Source organism: Oryza brachyantha, chromosome 11, assembly GCF_000231095.2.
Source record: "Oryza brachyantha chromosome 11, ObraRS2, whole genome shotgun sequence".
Taxonomy (NCBI): Eukaryota; Viridiplantae; Streptophyta; class Magnoliopsida; order Poales; family Poaceae; genus Oryza; species Oryza brachyantha.
This window is the reverse complement of record NC_023173.2, coordinates 15,667,161-15,687,888: the sequence shown is the minus strand read 5'-3', so window position 1 is coordinate 15,687,888 and position 20,728 is coordinate 15,667,161. Positions and strand designations below refer to the sequence as shown.

The 20,728-nt window shown below is 37.4% G+C and overlaps 2 long non-coding RNA genes and 1 pseudogene across 2 annotated transcripts; 1 reads left to right on the top strand and 2 right to left on the bottom strand.

The window, feature by feature from the left end:
• Positions 1–6,366: 6,366 nt before the first annotated feature.
• On the bottom strand, positions 6,367–7,484 carry LOC102705574. Its single transcript, XR_423939.2, has 3 exons — positions 7,339–7,484; positions 6,732–6,781; positions 6,367–6,638 (listed from the first exon to the last, which is right to left on the bottom strand). It is a non-coding gene; the product is annotated as an uncharacterized LOC102705574 (long non-coding RNA).
• A 3,612-nt stretch (positions 7,485–11,096) lies between these two features.
• On the top strand, positions 11,097–14,998 carry LOC102699353 (annotated as a pseudogene).
• A 1,460-nt stretch (positions 14,999–16,458) lies between these two features.
• LOC102705383 lies at positions 16,459–20,494 on the bottom strand. The gene is made up of 3 exons (XR_423938.2): positions 20,300–20,494; positions 16,938–16,997; positions 16,459–16,841 (listed from the first exon to the last, which is right to left on the bottom strand). It is a non-coding gene; the product is annotated as an uncharacterized LOC102705383 (long non-coding RNA).
• Positions 20,495–20,728: the final 234 nt, after the last annotated feature.

Below are 20,728 nucleotides of genomic sequence, written 5' to 3'. Positions count from 1 at the left end.
TAATCATAAATCCATGCCGTAACTAATTAAATAGGGTCCGCCTAGTGATCAAATGTTTGAAAATTTTTATTCCATCAATCAAATCCGATCACTGTTATTGGATAAAAATATAGAGGCGTGCACACAAGTCAAAAAGCTCATAACGCCCTCTCCCAAGCCCCCATCAATTGTCCGCGTGTTTGACAGAAAAATAAAAAATTAAACGTTTGATGAATAGCAAAAGTGAATTAAATTTGTATTTGTCAATGCCATGCACCGGCCTATAAATACACCATCATGCACACAAAAAAACACTTCCCAATGATACAGAAAATTGACGTAAGATGCGGAAATAAGTTACTCCAGTAGCCAACATTGTCATCAAGAACTATATCTAGACACAGTGTGATAAATGGTACCGTAGTGAGTAAATCCAAAGACCAGAGGCACAATGTGTTGACACCTCTGCAACCACGCAAACCATGTTATAAACTTGCAATTGATATGATACTGCTGCCTTTCAGTATAAGGTGTCCATGTCCGCATGAGCAACAATATAATAGTTAGGTTTGGGAAACATATGGAATTTTTAGTGCTCCTTAATAGTATGTTGTGCCAGAAACCAATCTACTGTTCTAACTAATATTCATACTCCTACTGAACATGCTTAGTGTTAACGTTCTACAAGTTAACATAGCAAATCTAACCTTGAATCTTGCATGTACACATGCTAAAACATCAAGAGGCACGATGTGTTGACACCTCTACAACCACGCAAACCATGTTATAAAATTTAAATTATGGCTAGGAGTGTTCTCAGAATATTTATGTCGCCTTAACGTAATTTAGTGAGTTTAATAAAGTCTATATTATCTAAAACCAAAATTTTAATTATGGGTGGTTAGAGAAAAAGAAGGTAGTAATCCCCAAATGCAGTTATTGTAGGGACAAACCTTGATACCCGGAATGTCAGTTATTTTCAGACATTGGGAGTGCTTTGATACAGACATATATGTGACAACCACTATAGATTTTGGATGAAATCTGCTTCAGCACACCTGCCTAACATTATCCCAGTTTGGTTGGTGATGTTCAACAACAGATTCATTTACATCAATAAGGGAATTGAGAATAAGAGTAATTTTACCATAATTAAAAAATAGAGCAATTTTATAGTCTTTGAGTAGGTACCGAGAGGTACCAAAATTTTAGTATAAAATTTAGTACCTCTTAGTATCTTAGAAGGTACCAAATTTTGCACTAAAATCTTAGTACCTCCTGGTACTTTCTTAAGAACCGTAAAATTACTCGAACAAATATCAGGAGTATAACATTTAGAGTGTAAAATTTCATACATTTAGTTACTTTTTGTACCTCGAGATATCAAAATTCTAAGCATAAATTTTAGTATAACTACATATAATTTCTCAATATAATAAAATTGCCCTGAATAATAATGTAGCAGGTGCGTACTCAGTGAGATGATAACCAAGCAGGTGCCGGTCAGAGATAACTGGTGCTCGGTTTACCTTCTGTACTGCATGGTCACCCTTGACTCTGATGCCTCTAATGTGCTTGGACCATAGATGCACATGCCTCCGGAAGAGCAATATAAAAAGAGCCAGGCTAGAGGAGAAATTTCGCCTTCACTGTTGAACCTCCACGAGTAGCAGTTCATAGATACATGTTGTGTATCAGTTACAAATACATGATATGCATGCATGAGCATGCAGTGGTAGGCTTAGGAAGCATGGGGAACTCCTGGGGCTCATTGTTCCTGTGCCCTTTGCAGCAACCAAATTGTTGTTTTGCTCATGATTTGAACTTGTGCTCGACGGCCTCCTCGTCACGCCTACGATATCATGTTGGTGCCATGTCAACAAGGAAAGCAAGAGCTTGGCAAACCAAGAACTAGTTTTCCTTGTCGGCTACTGCACTCGGGTATGTTTGGTTTGTTGCGTGGAGTTGAGCCTGGACCGGTAGGTACAATAACATTGTGTTTGGTTAGGTGTATATGCTCCGGAGCCTGACTCCAAGGGAACGAAGAGCATACTCGTTTTTCCCTAGCCAGGCCCATGCTGACCAAAATAATAATGTGATTATAATATAATTAGCATCAATCAAATGATATTAATGTGTGTTAAGCTATATTAAAGACTAATATGATAGATAATACCCACAAAACTATTTTTAAATATGACTAAATACTTTGATACTATTTTTTCAGCCTAATTAATTTATTCATGCAACATCTTAAATCCAATCAACCAAACATCATCTCTACAAATATGCCTACCATACCAAGCAACCAAACATACTACTTGTGTTTGCCAATATCCTAGCTTAACCTAGCTTGGATGGTTCTACCGAGCATGGCTACGAGTATCCTAGCGCAACGAAACATGACCACACACTTGCAGTGAGGGACAGTTTGTTGAGGCTGTAAATCCAACAACACAAGATCCTTACCATCTTTGTAAGACTAATAATTTTATGTGTGTGCTTAGGAGGTAGTAGTACCAAATTAAATGTCATAAGAGTTATTTTACCATTCTTGAGGTATAAAAAATTTTAGACAAAATTCGAGCGCTTAAGGTATATTGTATCTCAAGGTACTAAATTTTAATATTAGAAAATATTGTACCTCGACATAATTTTAAGTTAGGCCCCGTTCTTTGGTGGGTTAAGTACTACGCAACAACATGGCTTTACTCTATCCGGTAAAAATAACTTATTGTAATGATAATATTTGATCAAAATTTTAAAATTCCGACCATCGATAATTTTTAAATGCTTAGGTTAAATGCAAGACAAATGATACAAATAGATTCTCCTTGAAAATACTATCATCATATTATAAACTTATTGGATTTTATAATTTCATTCAACAAAAAATACTTGTTAGAATTTTAGAAATTTGATGAAATATTGTCCTAAAAGACATATACTTTTTACCGGATAGAGTAATTTATACAGATGCTAGGAATACTAACCGGTAACTGTCAATATAGCATACTATCCTCATCATCTAAGGGCACTTAAACTAAGGTTTAGGAAGCATTGGGAATTGTACCTCACATAGCCAGTTCTTAGTTCCCAAGAAAACCAGGTGACGTAGTATAGCCATTCCGTATTTCTATATATTCACGTTGTCGATCGGAACTCATTTACAAATTAAACGACATTAATTATATCTACTAAGACCATGTTTGGATCCTTTAGTCCTATGACTAAACTTTAGTCACCTTACTTTAATCTGTGTTGTTTGGTTCAAGGACTAAAAGGTTACTAATGAGCAGTTAAAGTAGGTACTTTTCATGCAAATCTAGCACTTCCTCCTCTCTTCTAGCCATGGCGGCGGCTTGCGCCGGGGCGGCGGATGGAGGCGGTGTGGAGGCGGTGGCGGCTTCTTGTGTCGGGATGACGGATGGAGGCGGCGGCGGTCGAGCCGGCAGATGGAGGGGGGTGGCGATTGGCCGCGCAGATGGAGGCGCTGGCGACGGCTTGCGTTAGGGCGGCGCGGTCTGCTAGTGGCGGCGACAGTCGTCGGCGACCGATCTACCGCGGGCGGCGGCGATGTGCGACAACGACTGGAGGCATGGCATGTGGTGGCAGCGGCGGCGGTGCCTTGCGTCGGGAAGACAGACTGAGGCGTGGTGGTGGCTGGGCGGGCAGATTGAGCCGGCGGTGGCAGATTTGCGTCAGGTCGGGGAGGTGCGCGAGTGCGAGATGAGGCCGAAGAGGTGCGCGGGTGGTCTGGTGGTCGGGTGGGCCCTGTTTGATTCCCTGTTTAGTCCCTTTAGTTGCAAATAAGCACCTCATTTAGAAAATATCAATCATAGGGCTATGGTGGCGATGCCTCTAAACCCATTTGCTCTCGATACTGCCTATCAATACATAAACGTTATATATACACACGAGAAAATATCAATCATAATTCATAGGGCTAGGAAGCATAGGGAATTCATGGGGATTTTCGATGACATCTCATCTAACCAAGCAGACTAACTTTCAGCCCTTATTTCTCATCAGAACAACACATTCCAAGTCATAATGCTGTCCAAATCATGTTGCCATCTATGAAACCCGACAAGCTCACCGTCGCGCCCACATGATAACAGCCACTAGCGTGGCTACCACTCGAGAGAGGGACTCAGATCATACACATTCTCTGAACACGTTTTTGCGTTATTATTGCAATATCTGGGGTTAGGATAGCTTGTGCCATAGGGAGTTCTAACCGAGATCCCAACCAATTTTATTCATTCCTGCTGTTGATTTTTCTGCTTAAGATTCAAATACATTGTGCAACATATTTGTGCTATAGTGACTAGTTGTTGTTGTGAACCAACAAGTAGAAGTGAAATACATGTATAATGGGCAGCAAGTTTATTATACGTGTAACTCTATCTCTGAGACTGTTTAATTTGGTTCCTCCAAGAAAATCAATGGTGTGAGCTCAACGTTTTATTTCTTTTGCTGCTTGCTTTTCTTGGTTTGAAATGGAATCGTATTCCCTGCTGCGGTAAACACACACGTACGGTGAAGAAGGAATTGATCATTAGTGCTGGTATGGGATTATTCATATGATAAGTGATGATAGTTGAACTATCTAGCATTCTAACCGTTTTCATTACGTGGTGTGTTGGTTATGCATAGAAACAACAAGTTCAGGTGATCATTGTGATACAACATATTTGACAACGTAAAATTATTTATGAATAAAACTGTGATATACATGTCCTTATCGATCTAACACTAAAATTAGCTCTAAATTTAAGGCTTAAAATTTAAATTTTATGTTATAAGTATAAAAAGAAACGAAAAGATAAGACAGTCAAGGCAGTTTTTGTGATACGTCCCCATTAACTGCACCAGCAGAGGCAGAGCTGAAATAATGTGTCAAAGGTTATTAAAGATGAGGTGGTAGGAATACAGGGGCAGCTACTGTGACATAAGTGTGAGCTTGGATTAATTATCCTCTCCGTGGTCAGTCCCATTATATTATAAATTTGTCCTCATCTTGCATCTCTGGTCGTGCATTCCACACAATTTGATACATAGATCATATTGGTAGGATGAGTATTGAGTTAGGTTAGTCAAAAGATACGGTTGGTTGCATATGTGGTCTGACTAACAATACAGTGCAATCGTAAGGTTTGGGAGGCATTGGGATTTAGTTAGAAACATAATTTGGTGGCATCGTGTTAGGAGCTTTGAAAGCTAAGAATGCATTGTGTTCTCCACAGTACTATCTCTAATTTCTCAACTAGTCCTCACAGCCAACAAAAAGCTAGATTGACAATATGTAGAACCTAACAACCTCATCGTTTTATTATGTCTATGCTTATAACAAAAATTTGAAAAAAGTAAAGAAAATTAATATTCAAAATTCAAAATTTGGCTTATAAAATAAAACAAAAGCGAAAAGATAGATAGGGAAACTAGTTGATGGAAATCCTCCGATGGATGGAACATATCACGTCACCACACAAAAAAGAAAAGGTAGGGAAAGTAGTTAGGTGTTCGTCATCTCACTTTTCTAAAGTGATTTTTTTAAATTTTTGTAAGAGCTAATTTCATCGTTTACATCATTAGATATCTAACAACAAAGATTAGATAATTTTTCATCTTTAACTAATAAAAGAACACAACTCAATTCCAACGAAAACCCTGCTTAAGTGCTTATATGATCTGGTAGCTCCACACGTTGGTCTTTTTGTGACAAACAATCGACTGTGCTCAACCTAGAGATGCTTCCAACCGATCATGCATGGCACCTACGATCATGCATATATGGTGGTGACTGACTATTTGGCCCCTGCTGGATCATATCCTTGCCTCTGGATGCTACTTTTCAATAGTATAGAAGTGCCATCCTCGAGGGTTTCGTCGAAACATCATATCCAACAAGAAACTTTTGGTTTTTATAGCCCTAGCACGACCCAATAAGACTCGGGCCAGGTTAGGCCGGTCCATAGGCACGATTGCCTGTCGTGCTTATTAAATAAATAAGTCTATATTTTATCCCTTATCTCTTTGGGTTATGTGAATAAGTCTGTTTTTTCCCTCTTCTTTAGGTTGTGTCTTGGATGGCTAGAATAAGTCTATTTTACATACTACTTTTGGGCTAAGCATTATATGACTAAATTAAGTCAATTTTAAGTCCTTTAATAATGTGTTTCATCTTTATTAATTAAATTGGGTCGTGTCGGACCGGTCCAGCGTGCCAAGGTTGCGTCCCAGGCATGACCCAGCACTCAGGTTGTGCCGACCTGCGTGACAACGGTTGAGGCATGCCGTGCTTGGGTCAGGCTGTGGCGTCGTGTTGTGGGTCGGGCCGTCATGCGGCGGGCTTTCTGGCCAACTATACACATAGATTGGGTGGGATGCAACAATTGTATGCAGTATATACTACATCCATATACAATGAGTATACTATTTTTAAATAATGTTTCAAGTAATATAACCACTTAATATCGTGTTCTAAATTAAAGTACATACATTTCTATATACCGATACATATTCCAATTTCTACATATACAGGAAAATCCAGACAATGCAGTTCTTCACATCCTTCTCCTGTCTACGTTTTATTGTTCAGAAGGCATGTTTCCATTTATACTGACAATTCTTTGAATGTTCATCTCCTTAATTAGCTGAAAAGGACAGGTATTCTCAAGTAATATCAGGTTGAATCCATAAACAACGAGCATGGCCGAAGCGAAGAAAGAAGGGTGGAAGAAGATTACCAGATTAAATGAAATATTTCATTTACAATTGCCCCGACCGCAATTTTGGCCTGAATAGGAATTAAATACCAAATTAATTAAGATATTGGCATTTATCTTACAATGAAAATCACAAACAATATGTTTACACCTAAATTTGACACTATGGGGAAATTTCATATCCATATACAATATGTTTGGAAATAGTTTGAATTACCCTCCTTAACCTTTAGAGTGCAAAATCAGATATTTAATACCGCAAACTATTTAATCCGCAGAAGTTACTCATTGACTCAGCCAGCAGTGGTTTTGGTTCTGTATGGCACATACGTCCCAATAATTTCATTAATTTTATAGTCCACATGAGCAAAAATAATGACAAAATGCTATGGAGCACATATCACTGCCTTTGTTATTCTCCTTCCTCTCTGATCTCCCTTCTCATTTTTCATTCCAATTACAACAGTAGCCTAATTGATCACCTCCCTTCGGCGCGCGATAGCTCACCGAGCCCTAGGTTTGACCGATAACGATCTATCGATGATAATACTGGCAGTAGAATATTATCGCTAGCTGTAGCCTATCCCTCGTCTTTTAAAGCTTCAGGGACATGGATATGTTTACTTACAGTGGAAGCAGGCGACGGGATCGGCGATGACAAGGAGCAGCATCAGAGTGAGCAGCAGCATCACCAAGGAAAGCACACGGATAAACCACACCCTCGTCGTCGACATCACCTCTCAAGACTACTTAAGTACGTAGCGGCTAGCTTTAGCTATATAACCACGGTGAAGAGGATTACTCTTGGTTGTCCTTATATATATAGTTAATTTGTTTTTGCCTACTTTAATTACTCGAGTTGTGAGGGAAACCGGTGACCCTGCAAGTCATACGTACTCGTCTGTTACGTCCCAACTTGGCCCTTCCGTCGTTTTCACGTCCAGCGATGTGTAAAAGAACGGTGACTGTTTGGTAAAAAAAAGCGAAACGATGTATCTGTAAACCAAAAGCAATTAATTTATGAATATAACTTTTATATATATATTCTTAGCTATCTAAAAATCAAGACTGAAAAATAAACTTCGGTGAAAAAACCCCAATGTCAACACTGAATTTAAATTTTAGCTTATAAGTTTAACGAGAAGCGAAAACATAGGGTCAAAGTTGAAAGCTAATGACTTTGGATGGACTCAGTTTAGATTGTACTCGTAATATTAATGAGTCAAGATAAGCTTAACAGGTCACAGAGCTCACGCGGTTCATCACATCGAAAAGAGTTGGTGGGGAGATTAATCCTTTAACCCTACCTTCCATCAGTCGTTAAGAAATTGTTTAAGTTCAGAAATTTTCTCCTCTTTTCAATTAAGTGGTCAACATTTGCCCCTTTGAATAGTATTCTAATATTCTTTTCCTTTAACACCACCGGATAGTTCCGTTTCATCTTTCGCTCCTTACTTCCCTACTGTACTTCTGCCATCACCTCCCCCACTGCCATCTCCATCTCCACCTCCACGGACCCCACTCCTATTGTTATCATCACCACCTCCGTCGGATCTGTCCTTCCCGAGATCGCCGGTGTTGGATCTGGTAGTTGTCGTCATAGGCGTCTATATGGGTGTGCCGAGCTACCGCGCCTCGCTCGTCGTTGCAGTCTCTACGAGATCCATGCGTTATCATCATCGTCCCTGCCAGATCCCCATGCCACGGTTGCCGAACCGCTATCATCACCTAACCGTCGCGCGCCACCCTGGTCATCTAACCGTCATACGTCGGAGCATGAGACGGTTTGGAGATGTGGCTGGATGAGAGGGCTTGGAGATGTGGCTATCTATCTTATTCCGAGCAATTTTTCCATCCTTGAGGATGTACCATATATAAGGTATCACTATTTTCTATATAAAATTTGGTACCTCTTGAAACCTAGGAGAAATACTCATGTTTTCCTTACAAGTGTAATACATATCACTTTCTTTCCCAACCGCAAAAGTAATTTTTACAGGTGGCTCATAAGGAGGTTGGTCTATAAAAATGATTTTTGTGGGCGTCCCATAAGGAGGCCAGCCTAAAAAATCAACTATTTTTATAGGCCGCACGTAATCTCAAAGTCTAAAGATCATTTTTGCAGGCGACGGATGATTTATCCACATGTAACTTTCATTGTACGTCTAGTCATGTGGAAAAAAATATTTCTCGTGTAGTGGTTGGCCAATCCATTGGCAACGAATCGACATGGTTCTGTTCAAATAATACACGTACACTTTCGATATTTAAAAATTCACACGCATCGGAATCCTTGTGTCAGCATTCAAGTCCTACAATTTTTTTCATATATTAAGGCCCGGTTTAGTTGAATTTTTGAATATCTAAATGAAGCATTAAATATACATGAATACTAAAACTAATTACACAGTTATGTAGCAAATCGTGAGACGAATGTTTTGAGCCTAATTAGGACGTGATTAGCCATAAGTGCTACAGTAACCAACATGTGCTAATGCTGGATTAATTAGACTCAAAAATTCGTCTCGCAGTTTTTAGGCGAAATCTGAAATTTGTTTTGTAATACTATGTTTAATACTCTAAATGTGTATCTAAACATTTGATGATGTTTTTGTAAATTATTTTTACAAACTAAATATGGTCTAAAGTTTAGCCACTCGTTAATTGCCGCCTCTTTGGACCTGAAAAATGTCTCACCAACCAATCGGTTTGACCCTGTGACTGCACCCAGCAAAGGTCAAGCTACATTGATGCTGAGTTTTCGAATAAATTAAAGGTTTCTTTGAACGTGGAATTCTTTGAACCTGGGAGAGAATCAATGCAACACGTTGGGGCAGCATTGTGTCGAGGTATGCAAAGTAACTACGAAGACAGCACACTGACAGAAGCAACCCAGTGAATACTACTTCCACCGTTTCAGATTATAAAACATTTTAGTCTCGACTATATTCACTCATTTATTAATTAATGTACATGATTTATTTATATATAGGTACATTAGCATTTATATGAATACGAGGAAGGCTCCAAAGTACGAAACGGAAGGAGCGGTAGCCAAGTGTTGCCTCGAGATTATGAAACAGTTTGTATGAGTATAGTGGAACAAACATGTTGATCCTCAGGAAATTACCATGAACATACACATACAGTGAGGTAGTGGACCCTACCCTATTTTTAAGTGCTGCTCACCTGGTTCCAACATATAATGGATGATGCCATGCTTTGTAATGGAACATTAAGTTATAATGTACTATTAATTGTTTAATGTTCCCATTCGAGATTGGTCCAATATATAGATCATGTATACAAAACAGAATTTGTTAGATTTGTTCTGATTTTCTTGTGACCGGAACGGGATTGGTTGGTTATTTGATTTTTTAAGGTGCGAGCTCGAGGGCAGAGAAGGAAACAGTTGTTTTTTTTTCCGTTTTCTTGTGAGCACACTAGGGAGAGGTTTTTTGGTTTTTCTCTTATTTTGGGACAAACTGAGCTCTTCTCTATGTTTTTTTCAAGGGTTAATTGGATATGCCAATATAAATTTCACAGTTTTAAAAAATATTATTACTATTTAAGAAATCGTGTGTGTCACTGAAATTTTATCAAATTGCAACCATGCCAATCCCATCACTTTTTCCATCCACCTATGCTTCTGTCTTCTTCCTTCACCTAGGGTTAACAAAATTTTAGTGGCATGCACATAATTTCGTGAATAGTAATGATATTTTTTAAAATCGTGAAATTTATAATGACACGTATCAATTAACCCTTTTTTCAATGAAGGAACCAAACATTATATCTGCAAACGAAAAATAATTTGTGGATAGAACATGCATATATGTTGTTTGGTCTTTTCGCGTGAAAAGCAAAAAGATGGCCCGCTTATACATCATCCATTAGGACCAAGTTAAGATGTACTCTGTCAGTTTCGTATATTATAAGTAATTATGGGGTTGTTCTAAGTTTGAGCGAGCATAGAAAAGTGTACATACATATACATTAAGTTTTCCGTTTAAGGGAAAATAATTCCATTAGAGCTGAAGCGTTTTCCAGCCACATGCTCGGCCCATTTGTCCACTGAATTCGACGTCGTTAAAAGCAAAGCATACCAATTAGGCATCTAAACCCGTGGACTGTAATACTATAGGTTGACTTCAACTTTTTACCGAACATACATTAGAAAGGGTCAAACGACCATGTGACATTTTTTATGCTCTGGATCCCATCTCTAGAAGCAGCTGTTTAATAATAGATTAATAGAGATATGTCGTTGTGTATATCTATCTCCCTAGCCTTTCCACTTGGCAACTTGGCATGGTGCCCTATATACATGCTAGCCTGTGGTAGAAGTCACATAGCCCAGAGGGTTTATCTCTGTATTGGAGCAAGATGGCTCACCTAGTGACACATAAGTGGCTGATGTTTATGTTAATCTTAGTCCAATTATTGATCATGCTTCCTGGCATGCATCAGCATACAGACAGGGATGCCCTTCTCTGCCTCAAATCCCAACTGTCTGATCCCTCAGGAGCCCTAGCTTCCTGGAGGAATGATTCTTCCATGTTCTGCAGTTGGCATGGAGTGACATGTAGCAGACAGAATGCATCAAGAGTTGTTTCACTGCATCTTGAATCACTGAACCTCACTGGCCAGATTTTCCCTTGCATTGCTCAGCTTGGTTTGCTTGCCAGAATTCATATGCCCAACAACCAGTTCAATGGACACATTTCTCCTGACATTGGTCAGTTAACTAGACTTACATATCTCAACCTTAGCATCAACTCCCTCGACGGTGCTATCCCGTACGCCATAGCGTCATGTTCCCGCCTCGAGGTCATCAGCCTAGAGAGTAACTCCCTTGAAGGTGAGATTCCTGAAAGTCTGGCTCAATGTTCATTTCTTCAGCAAATTGTTCTAAGCAGAAACAATCTTCAGGGAAGCATTCCTGCCCAGTTTGGTTTGCTTCCCAACCTCTCTCTCATTTTGCTCTCTAGCAACAGGCTAAGTGGGAGTGTTCCTGAACCTTTGTGGAGCAGCAAGTCTCTCACAAAGGTAAATCTAAGCAACAATAGCATCAGTGGTGAACTCCCACCAAATATATTCAACAGTACAACCCTTGCTTACATAGATCTCTCAAGTAAACAATTTTCTGGGCCCATCCCTCCTTTCTCTGAAACCTCCATGCCACTAAAGTTTCTAAGCCTGGCTGACAACAATTTGTCAGGATGGATCCCTGTGTCTGTTGGCAACATTTCTTCCCTATCATTCCTACTTCTTTCCCAAAATAACCTGCAAGGAAGCATTCCAGATGGTTTGAGTACAACTGCCAATTTGCGAGTACTGAACTTAAAGTATAATAACTTCTCAGGCCTGGTTCCTCCAAAACTGTTCAATATATCCTCTCTTACTAATCTCATCCTTAATAATAACCAGCTTGAAGGAACAATCCCTGCCAACGTAAGCAGCACTCTTCCAAACATCGCTGAATTTATAAATAGGAGGAAACCAATTTGAAGGCCAAATCCCTACTACGTTGGCCAATGCATCAAACCTCCAAACACTTGATATTCGAAGTAATTTATTCACAGGTCATATTCCTCCACTGGGACTCCTCTCAAAGTTGAGTCTGCTAGACTTGGGTACAAATCAGCTTCAAGCCGGAGATTGGACATTCTTATCCTCTCTATCAAACTGTACAGAATTAAAATCGCTGTCCTTGGATTTTAATGGATTTGAGGGTAACATACCTACTTCTATTGGCAACCTTCCTAAGAGCTTAAGAGAAACTTTACTTAATGGGAAACCAATTGACTGGCAATATACCTTTGGAGATAGGAAAGCTGACTGGCCTCAATGTCCTTACATTGGGAATGAATAGACTCTCATGGCATATTCCAGATACACTTGGAAATCTCCAAAACCTATCTCTCCTAGCCTTATCAAAGAACAAACTTTCTGGAGAAATTCCACAATCTATAGGAAAACTAGAGAACCTTGCAGGTCTTCATTTAAGGGAAAATGAATTAACCGGTCACATTCCTGCTCCTTTAGCTGGTTGCAAAAATCTGGTTGAGCTAAACCTTTCTTCTAACAAGTTCTATGGAAGCATTCCACAGGAACTTTTTTCCATTTCCACACTTTCTATTAGCTTAGATCTATCATATAACCAACTCACTGGGAACATACCATCAGAGATTGGTAATTTGATCAACCTTAATTCACTCAGTATTTCGAACAACCAATTATCTGGTGAGATCCCTTCCACCCTTGGTGATTGCCTTCTTTTGGAATCGTTGCATTTAGATGCAAATTTTCTACAAGGAAGCATCCCAAGATCTCTCATCAGCTTAAGAGGCATCATTGAGATTGATCTTTCCCAAAATAACGTGTCTGGTGAAATTCCAGAATTTTTTGGATCATTCCGCACTTTAAAGATTCTCAATCTTTCATTGAACGACCTGAATGGGGAAGTTCCTAAAGGAGGTGTGTTCGACAACTCAAGTGCTCTGTTCGTCGAAGGAAATAAGTTGTGTGCAAGTTCTCCAATGTTACATTTACCACTTTGTACACAATCTCCATCTAAAAGGAAGAGGATGGTCTATATTTTGGCTATCCTTGTTCCAGTTAGTACTATTGTTCTGATCACCTTGGCATGTGTTGTGGTTATTCTTTTGAAGAAGAGACACAAGGTTGCAAGACCCATCGAACAATCACTGAAGCAGTTCAAAAGTTTCTTATATCATGATTTATTTAAAGCAACAGATGGTTTCTCTTCAGCAAACATTATTGGTTCAGGGAGATTTGGACTTGTGTACAGAGGTTATATTGAGTCTGATGTATGCACAGTTGCTATTAAGGTATTCTTGCTTGACCAAATTGGGGCTCCAAATAATTTCATTGCTGAATGCGAGGCATTGAGAAACATCCGGCATCGTAATCTTATAAAAGTGATTAGCCTATGTTCAACATTTGATCCAACTGGAAATGAATTTAAAGCACTTGTTCTTGAGCACATGGCAAATGGAAACCTAGACAGCTGGCTACATCCAAAACCATACAAACAAATTTCGAAAGAATCAATGATTTTAGCCTCAAGAATATCAGTAGCCGTGGATATAGCTGCTGCTTTAGAATATCTTCATAAACGATGTAGTCCTCCATTAGTTCATTGTGACCTTAAACCAAGCAATGTCCTTTTGAATGATGAAATGGTTGCTCATGTCAGTGACTTTGGTCTTGCAAAGTTTCTTTGTAATGACTCCTCAAGGATGAGTATTACTTCAGATAGCATTGCTGGACCAAGAGGATCAGTCGGCTATATTGCACCAGGTCAGTACTTACTATAATAATTTGTGGTGTTTTCTGGTGCATTCTACTGGCAGTAGAATTTAATCACCACCGTTGATCTATTTTTATCAAACGACTATAATTAAATTATACTATCAGCAATATTATGTGTAGTAGAAATTGGAAGGGGTAATATCGTTTTTTTATGTGATCTTTATTGAAAAAAGCAAAATTAAAAAGATACTACTAGCTAATTAATTAAAAAAGTATAAAAATATCTTTTTTAATCAATGGTTGAGATTAGTTCTACTGATAGTATAATACTACTAGTAAAATGCACCATTGAGATACCCTAATAATTTTGTTCATACATAATATAGATGCCCAATATAGATACACATATATATAGACAAAAAAAAATGTTGTGAAGCTAAGCTCGGTAGAATCTATCATCTGAAAACCAGGCTGATCAATTGCACTTCATTGCAGAATATGCCCTGGGATGCAAAATCTCATTTGAGGGTGACATCTACAGCTATGGAATTATTCTTCTAGAGATGATCACAGGAAAGTATCCCACTGATGAGGTCTTTAAAGATGGCATGAACCTTCACAAAATGGTTCAGTCGGCACTTCCACACAAAATTTGTGAGATTTTGGAACCCTACTTACCAAAGAGTATTTGGGTGAAGACAAAGTCATGAATTGGCAGAAGTGCAAAGGTGTGTCATGCAATGGGCTTTACTTGGCCTTAGATGCAGTTTAACATCACCCAAGGATAGGCCAAAGATCGAGGATGTTTATAAGGATATCATCGCCATCCAAGATATGTTTTCAGCACTGCACAATTAATGATTTTCATGGATCAACATTATAGAAGTGACTTGCTGCTTCCTGCCATACTGAGAGTTGCATTTTTTATGTCATTAGTATGGTCCACGTTCAAATAAATTATAGTCAAGGCAAAAACTGTGCAGACTTATACTTAGTTAATCTGTATATACCAAATAATCTCTACAATTACAACAAAAGAGATCATCCTTTGGTTAACTCACGTCGCCAAGGAATCTTGCGGATCTAGCAGCTCATCACCTCCAGGCAGCCCCTGACATCCACGTTGTCAGGTCTACCGTCAAATCCTGGACATTAAAATTTCTGTCCAAATTTCTGTCACTTCCTGCACATTAAAATTTGCTCCTACTAGGATCTAGCGGTGCTTTTTTTTAATTAATATGGTAATTTTTAGTCTTTAAAGCGAACGCAGTGCCTTCTTTTAAGATTATTTTTATATTATAATAGATTGATGCTCCTCATGAGTCAATAAGTAGGAGTGAAATCTCATTTCAATGGGCTGCCAGATTATACGCAACTCCATCTCTCACACTGAACACTGTTACTTTAGTTCATCGATCTCAGAAAATCAACACCAATATTGTGAGCTCAACTTTTTTTTTCCCTTTGTTGCTAGCTTTTCCTGGTTTGAAATGGAATCGTATTCCCTGTTGGGGTTTACTTACCTACCGATGACATAAATTTGTCATCGTGTTACCTCCTCAAATTTCAATAATTTCAAAAAAAAATACATCTATATTAATAGTATCGTAGTTAGCAAATGCCCCTTAATACATTTCATTTATCGTTATGTATTCCAGACAATTTCAGACAAATGAATGGTTGGTTAAGTGGTTGTACTAGTTTTGTTTCAGACAATTTCAAGTGAATATTATGAAAAAAATGTACTAGTTTTGTTTCAGTTTATAATGCTAATATGTTGCAAAATAAAAATTACTATTATTTTATTTATCACTTAGGTTTTGTGCTTATTAAGATTTCACACATGCGCCAAATTTTAGAAGATGGTCTACCAGTCTGGAGAAACGACTGTTGTCATATGAACCTTTTAGCCATGCCACTGTACAATTATAAAGTTTACTAACAAAGTTATTTATTAAAAATATTAAAAAAATCAAAGTTGGGTTGGCGTGGACGTTCACCGTACCCATTGTCCTCTTCGTTGCACACCCCAAACCGGCAGCACAACACACAGCAATTTGTGCGGTCAGAAGCAACCGAAAACATCCCAACACAAGCCATCGCTGTGGTTGACGGGTTTATTTTGCAGGTAATTAGAATATTATACTTGCTCTGTTTCAAAACAAGATCATATTTATTCTCTTTTAGTTATCCTAAAGTAAGTCTCTTTAAACAAATAATTATATTAGAGTTTATGAAAATAAGCAACAAATAAAGCGAGATCAATTGAATTCAGATTTGATATAGGATAGGTAAAAAAATAAAGTGGTGAGTATTCTAATATATTTATTTTCTTTATTGTTGTATATGGGATAAGTAAAAAATAAAGTTATTTTGAGAAGAAGGAAATAGTACACGCATGTCAAACATTCAGAGGGAAAACAAACAAGCAAAAACATGTCACATGAACAACACATTCGTATTCGATTTGGCTTGAATTAAGCTGCTTCATTGCTTTCTGTGTGAGTGTCCTTTCTAAACTAAACAGTACTTTTTTTCTAATACACATTCGTATATAAAGATTTCTAAACAAATAAATTCATGTAATAGTCATCTCATAATTAATCATGTTGTACTGATTCACCTCGTTTTACACCTACCTTATACAATCCACTTAAAACGAATGGGCCGAGTTTTAAGCATCGATCATATATCAGAACCAACTGCTTGTGGTCAGGCAATTAATGATTGGACGTGAAATACCATAATTATTCACTTTATATATCTACTTCAAAGATATTTCAAGTTGTACATACACCCTGAATTGCTGACACTTGTGCTTCATCTGACATTCTTGCAAGTTAATCTCCTCTGCTGATCATTGAAACATGTACTCAAATCAATACCAAGCTCAATCGATATATAATTGAAAATGTCAAAAGCAAATACAGAAGGGTTCAAGTAGATTACGGGATCAGATAAAAAGTAGCTCATTTACTGCGTGACAATTTCGGGAATCACAAGGACGGCCTGCACATGAATTGAATACCGATAAGTAATTAAGGCATCTTATCATCAAAGCAAAGTCAACAAAAGAACTTGAGAAAATCTAACAAATATCATTGATAAATACTTAATTCTAAGAAATGCTATTGATGAGGGTGAGTTCTAAAAAATACCATCGTACAAACCAATTTATCTAACAAATGTCATCGTCGTTAGGGTTCCGTTAACTTTTTTCGTTAAGTGTTATAGTATGAACAGTGTTTTTAACAGCGAAAATGGACGGGACCCTAACGGCGATGGCATTTCTCAGATAAATTCGTTTGTACGATAACATTTCTTAGAACTTGCATTCGTCGATGGCATTTCTTAGACTTGAACGTTTGTCAATGGCATTTTTTAGATTTTCTGAAAGAACTAACCGCTAGTTTCAAAATATTTTCATATCATTAGAAGCTAACATTCTTTTTAGAGAAAGGTATTTTTACCTGGTCTCTATATCAACCCGGACATATGCAGCCATTTTTTTTAATTTGGGAACTTAGCCCAAATAAAAAAACTTAGCCTCTCAAATACCTAATTTATAATTCATGCTCTGGTATAGATAACCTAGAAGAGTATGCATAAAATTCTTTGCCCAAAGGGATAATCCTAGAATCCCCTCTGTCTTCTGGATTTGGAGTTCTGATTTTCAAGAACGTGAATCTTTTGAATCTTTTGATACGGTGGGATCTCTTATTATAATCATCCACGCTATAAATGTATCCCTACGGAGATTTGAATCGGGATCTTAGGTGCTACTTAGGTCACAACAACCACTAGGCTACATGTTCTTTCACTTATAAACTAATATATAATCAACTTATACAACAGTTACGTATACATATATATTATAATCATCAACAATCAATGATTTAGAGCTGGTGCTGTAGGGTTTAGGGTCTATGTAGGCATTACCTATGTCTGCTTCGTCCATTTATATGTTAATGTTACTATCATGTGAGGCGACTGGTTAGGCGCTTTTGTCTAGCACTAACCTAGTGTGTCTAACTCTCTCCTATTAAATTGTTAACCGGAGAGCTCAGTAGATCTGGCAGCAACAAGTTTAATACTACTCCGTCCCAAAACAAGATTATTTTTTAGTTTTTACATATAATGTTTTGACTCTTCATCTTATTTAAAAAAATTTTATGATTAATATTTTTATTGTTACTGGATAATAAAAAACATGAATAGTACTTTATACATAACTAATTTCTTTAAGTTTCTCTATAAATCTTTCAAATAAGACGAATGATCAAACTTTAAAAAAAAATCGAAAAATAAGTTGTTACAGGACGGACGGAGGTAGTAATAAAGTTTAATTTATAGAATGCTTATATTTTTGTAACAGATGGAGCAGCTGTCCGATATGTTGAAACAGGATGTTTATATCTATGGAGTAGCTGCCTGGTATCTCGAACTTATGATAAAATTTACACTTGCCAATCTACTTTTTTTGCTTCTTGCTAATTAACCAATATTATTCGTATGACTAGTGTGTAGGTCCAGTCATCGGTCCACATGGTCAACACTGATGGCGCCGATCCAACGCACTGACGGTGACGCGTGGTTGGTGCACGGGACCATGCTGCTGTCGAATGCCTGTCACTACGGGCTGTGCTTAGGGTGGTAACAGCGGACCATTTTATCTGTGTCAAAATTAAAACGGTTAAAACTAAAATTAAAATTCTATAGAGTTTTGAGCTAAAAAATTTTTAAGAATTAAATAGAGTTATGAAAAAACTCACGCACCTTAGCCCATTTCCACCCCTAGCCGTACTTGGTTCGTACTATCGACACAGTAAAGCACCCAGTTTCAACATATTTTTACAATTCTACCGCATGTCCCTCTATATATATATTACACGAAAAATAAACACTATGTTTTTATTTTTTTTCTCTAAGTATACAGTGGAACTATGGAATAGAGATAGTATTTGTCTGCACTATTATGATGTGTTTAGTTCGTGGACTAGATGAGATGAGTTGGATTTATCCCTGTTTTACAAGATGGGTTGGTTCTATTTGGTTAGAGGGATAAGTTGGACCATGTTTTTTTAGGTTGGAGACATAAGATGGGATGAAGTGAAGATATCACTTGTCTGGTTTGAGGAATGAATGTGCGATGGTGTGCGATGGTTAGATGTGATTACCTTCCCACAATGAGTTGGTGAGGTTACTTCTCATATTCAAAATGATATATTGAATATTATGATTAATATATAAATAATCTAAAATAATTAAATGTATAGTTATATATTTAAAATATTTTACATAATTTTAATAAAATAAAATGAACATTTCACAATAAATATCACATATGCATATGCAGTACAATAAGCTTGATCTCAATATCATAAATAAATTCATTGATTAAGCAACATCAAATGATGCATCAGCAAACAATATAAAAACTCTAGCGTCGCCGAACCGTCTGGGATGAATCCGTCTCACCGTTTTGATGGGATGGGTTGGACCCGGATCTAAGAGAAATATTTCTCTTTTGGGTCTAACCCATCCCACTGTCCACCGAGCAAATAGAGTCAGAGATGAGATGAATTGGTCCTATTCTTACCTATTATATCCTTAGAACCAAACAAATCTTTAGGTCGTGCCTCTAATTGAACGCCTGATTCAGATTCACTGTGTATTAATAAATTCCATCATAGTGTACGTAAGTTATGACGTACTAATATAATTAAGGGTACGGTAGAAAAGTAGTTGTAGTATATACGTACTCCTCTGTTCTATATTATATTATAAGATTTGTTTAGTTTATTACATTCATACATATATGAATCTATATGTTTTGTATATACTCTTAAATTTATGAGTATATAAATAAATCTAATTTAAGACAAGAAAACCGTATAATATATAACAGATGAAATATAATTTATTACGTATAATTCAAGATTTGTGCAAAGATTAATCCTAGCTAGCCAGTCTTATTTCTCCGTGCAAAGTTTCCGCAAGTAATTTGCAAAAAAAGTAAAAAAAAAATACCCACATGGATTTCATCCATACTACTGCTGTCCTATCAGTTAAATCGGTATACCGTACAAAAACCGCGGGTAAGACACTTAGGAACGGGGGTGATTCTAGCTACAATATATTTATAAACAAAAATTATTTATAAATAAAACTTTTATATAGATATTCTTAACGATAAAAAAATAAACTATGATAAGAAAATCTTAAAATCAACTTTAAATTTAAGAATAAAAATTTAAATTTTGTTTCGTAAGTACGAGGCTAAGCAAAAGATGAAGGTACGTGTTACTTACAGACATCACGGGTAATCGTATTACCAGGTGGAGTAGACGAGAGGCACCCACCGTGCGTAGCCACGAGTATAAGAACGGGGAGTAGTTTGATCACGAAACAAACAAGTCGGAGAAACCATTCTCTCGTCGACATTTCTATCTTAGAAAGTAGGTAGTGCTCTCAGCAGCAAGAGAAACAGTGATTAGAGGACTAGATTACTCGCTTAACACACGAAACAAGGGCACTGGGGATCTCAATATATATGGTGTTAAGGGTCCGTTAAGTTACTAATTTTTTCTAAAAAAACATTATATCGAATCTTTAGACACATACCTCAAGCATTAAATATAGATAAAAAACTAATTACACAGTTAGAAAGAAAATCATGAGACGAATCTTTTAAGCCTAATTAGTGTACGATTAGCCATAAGTGCTAATGACGGATTAAT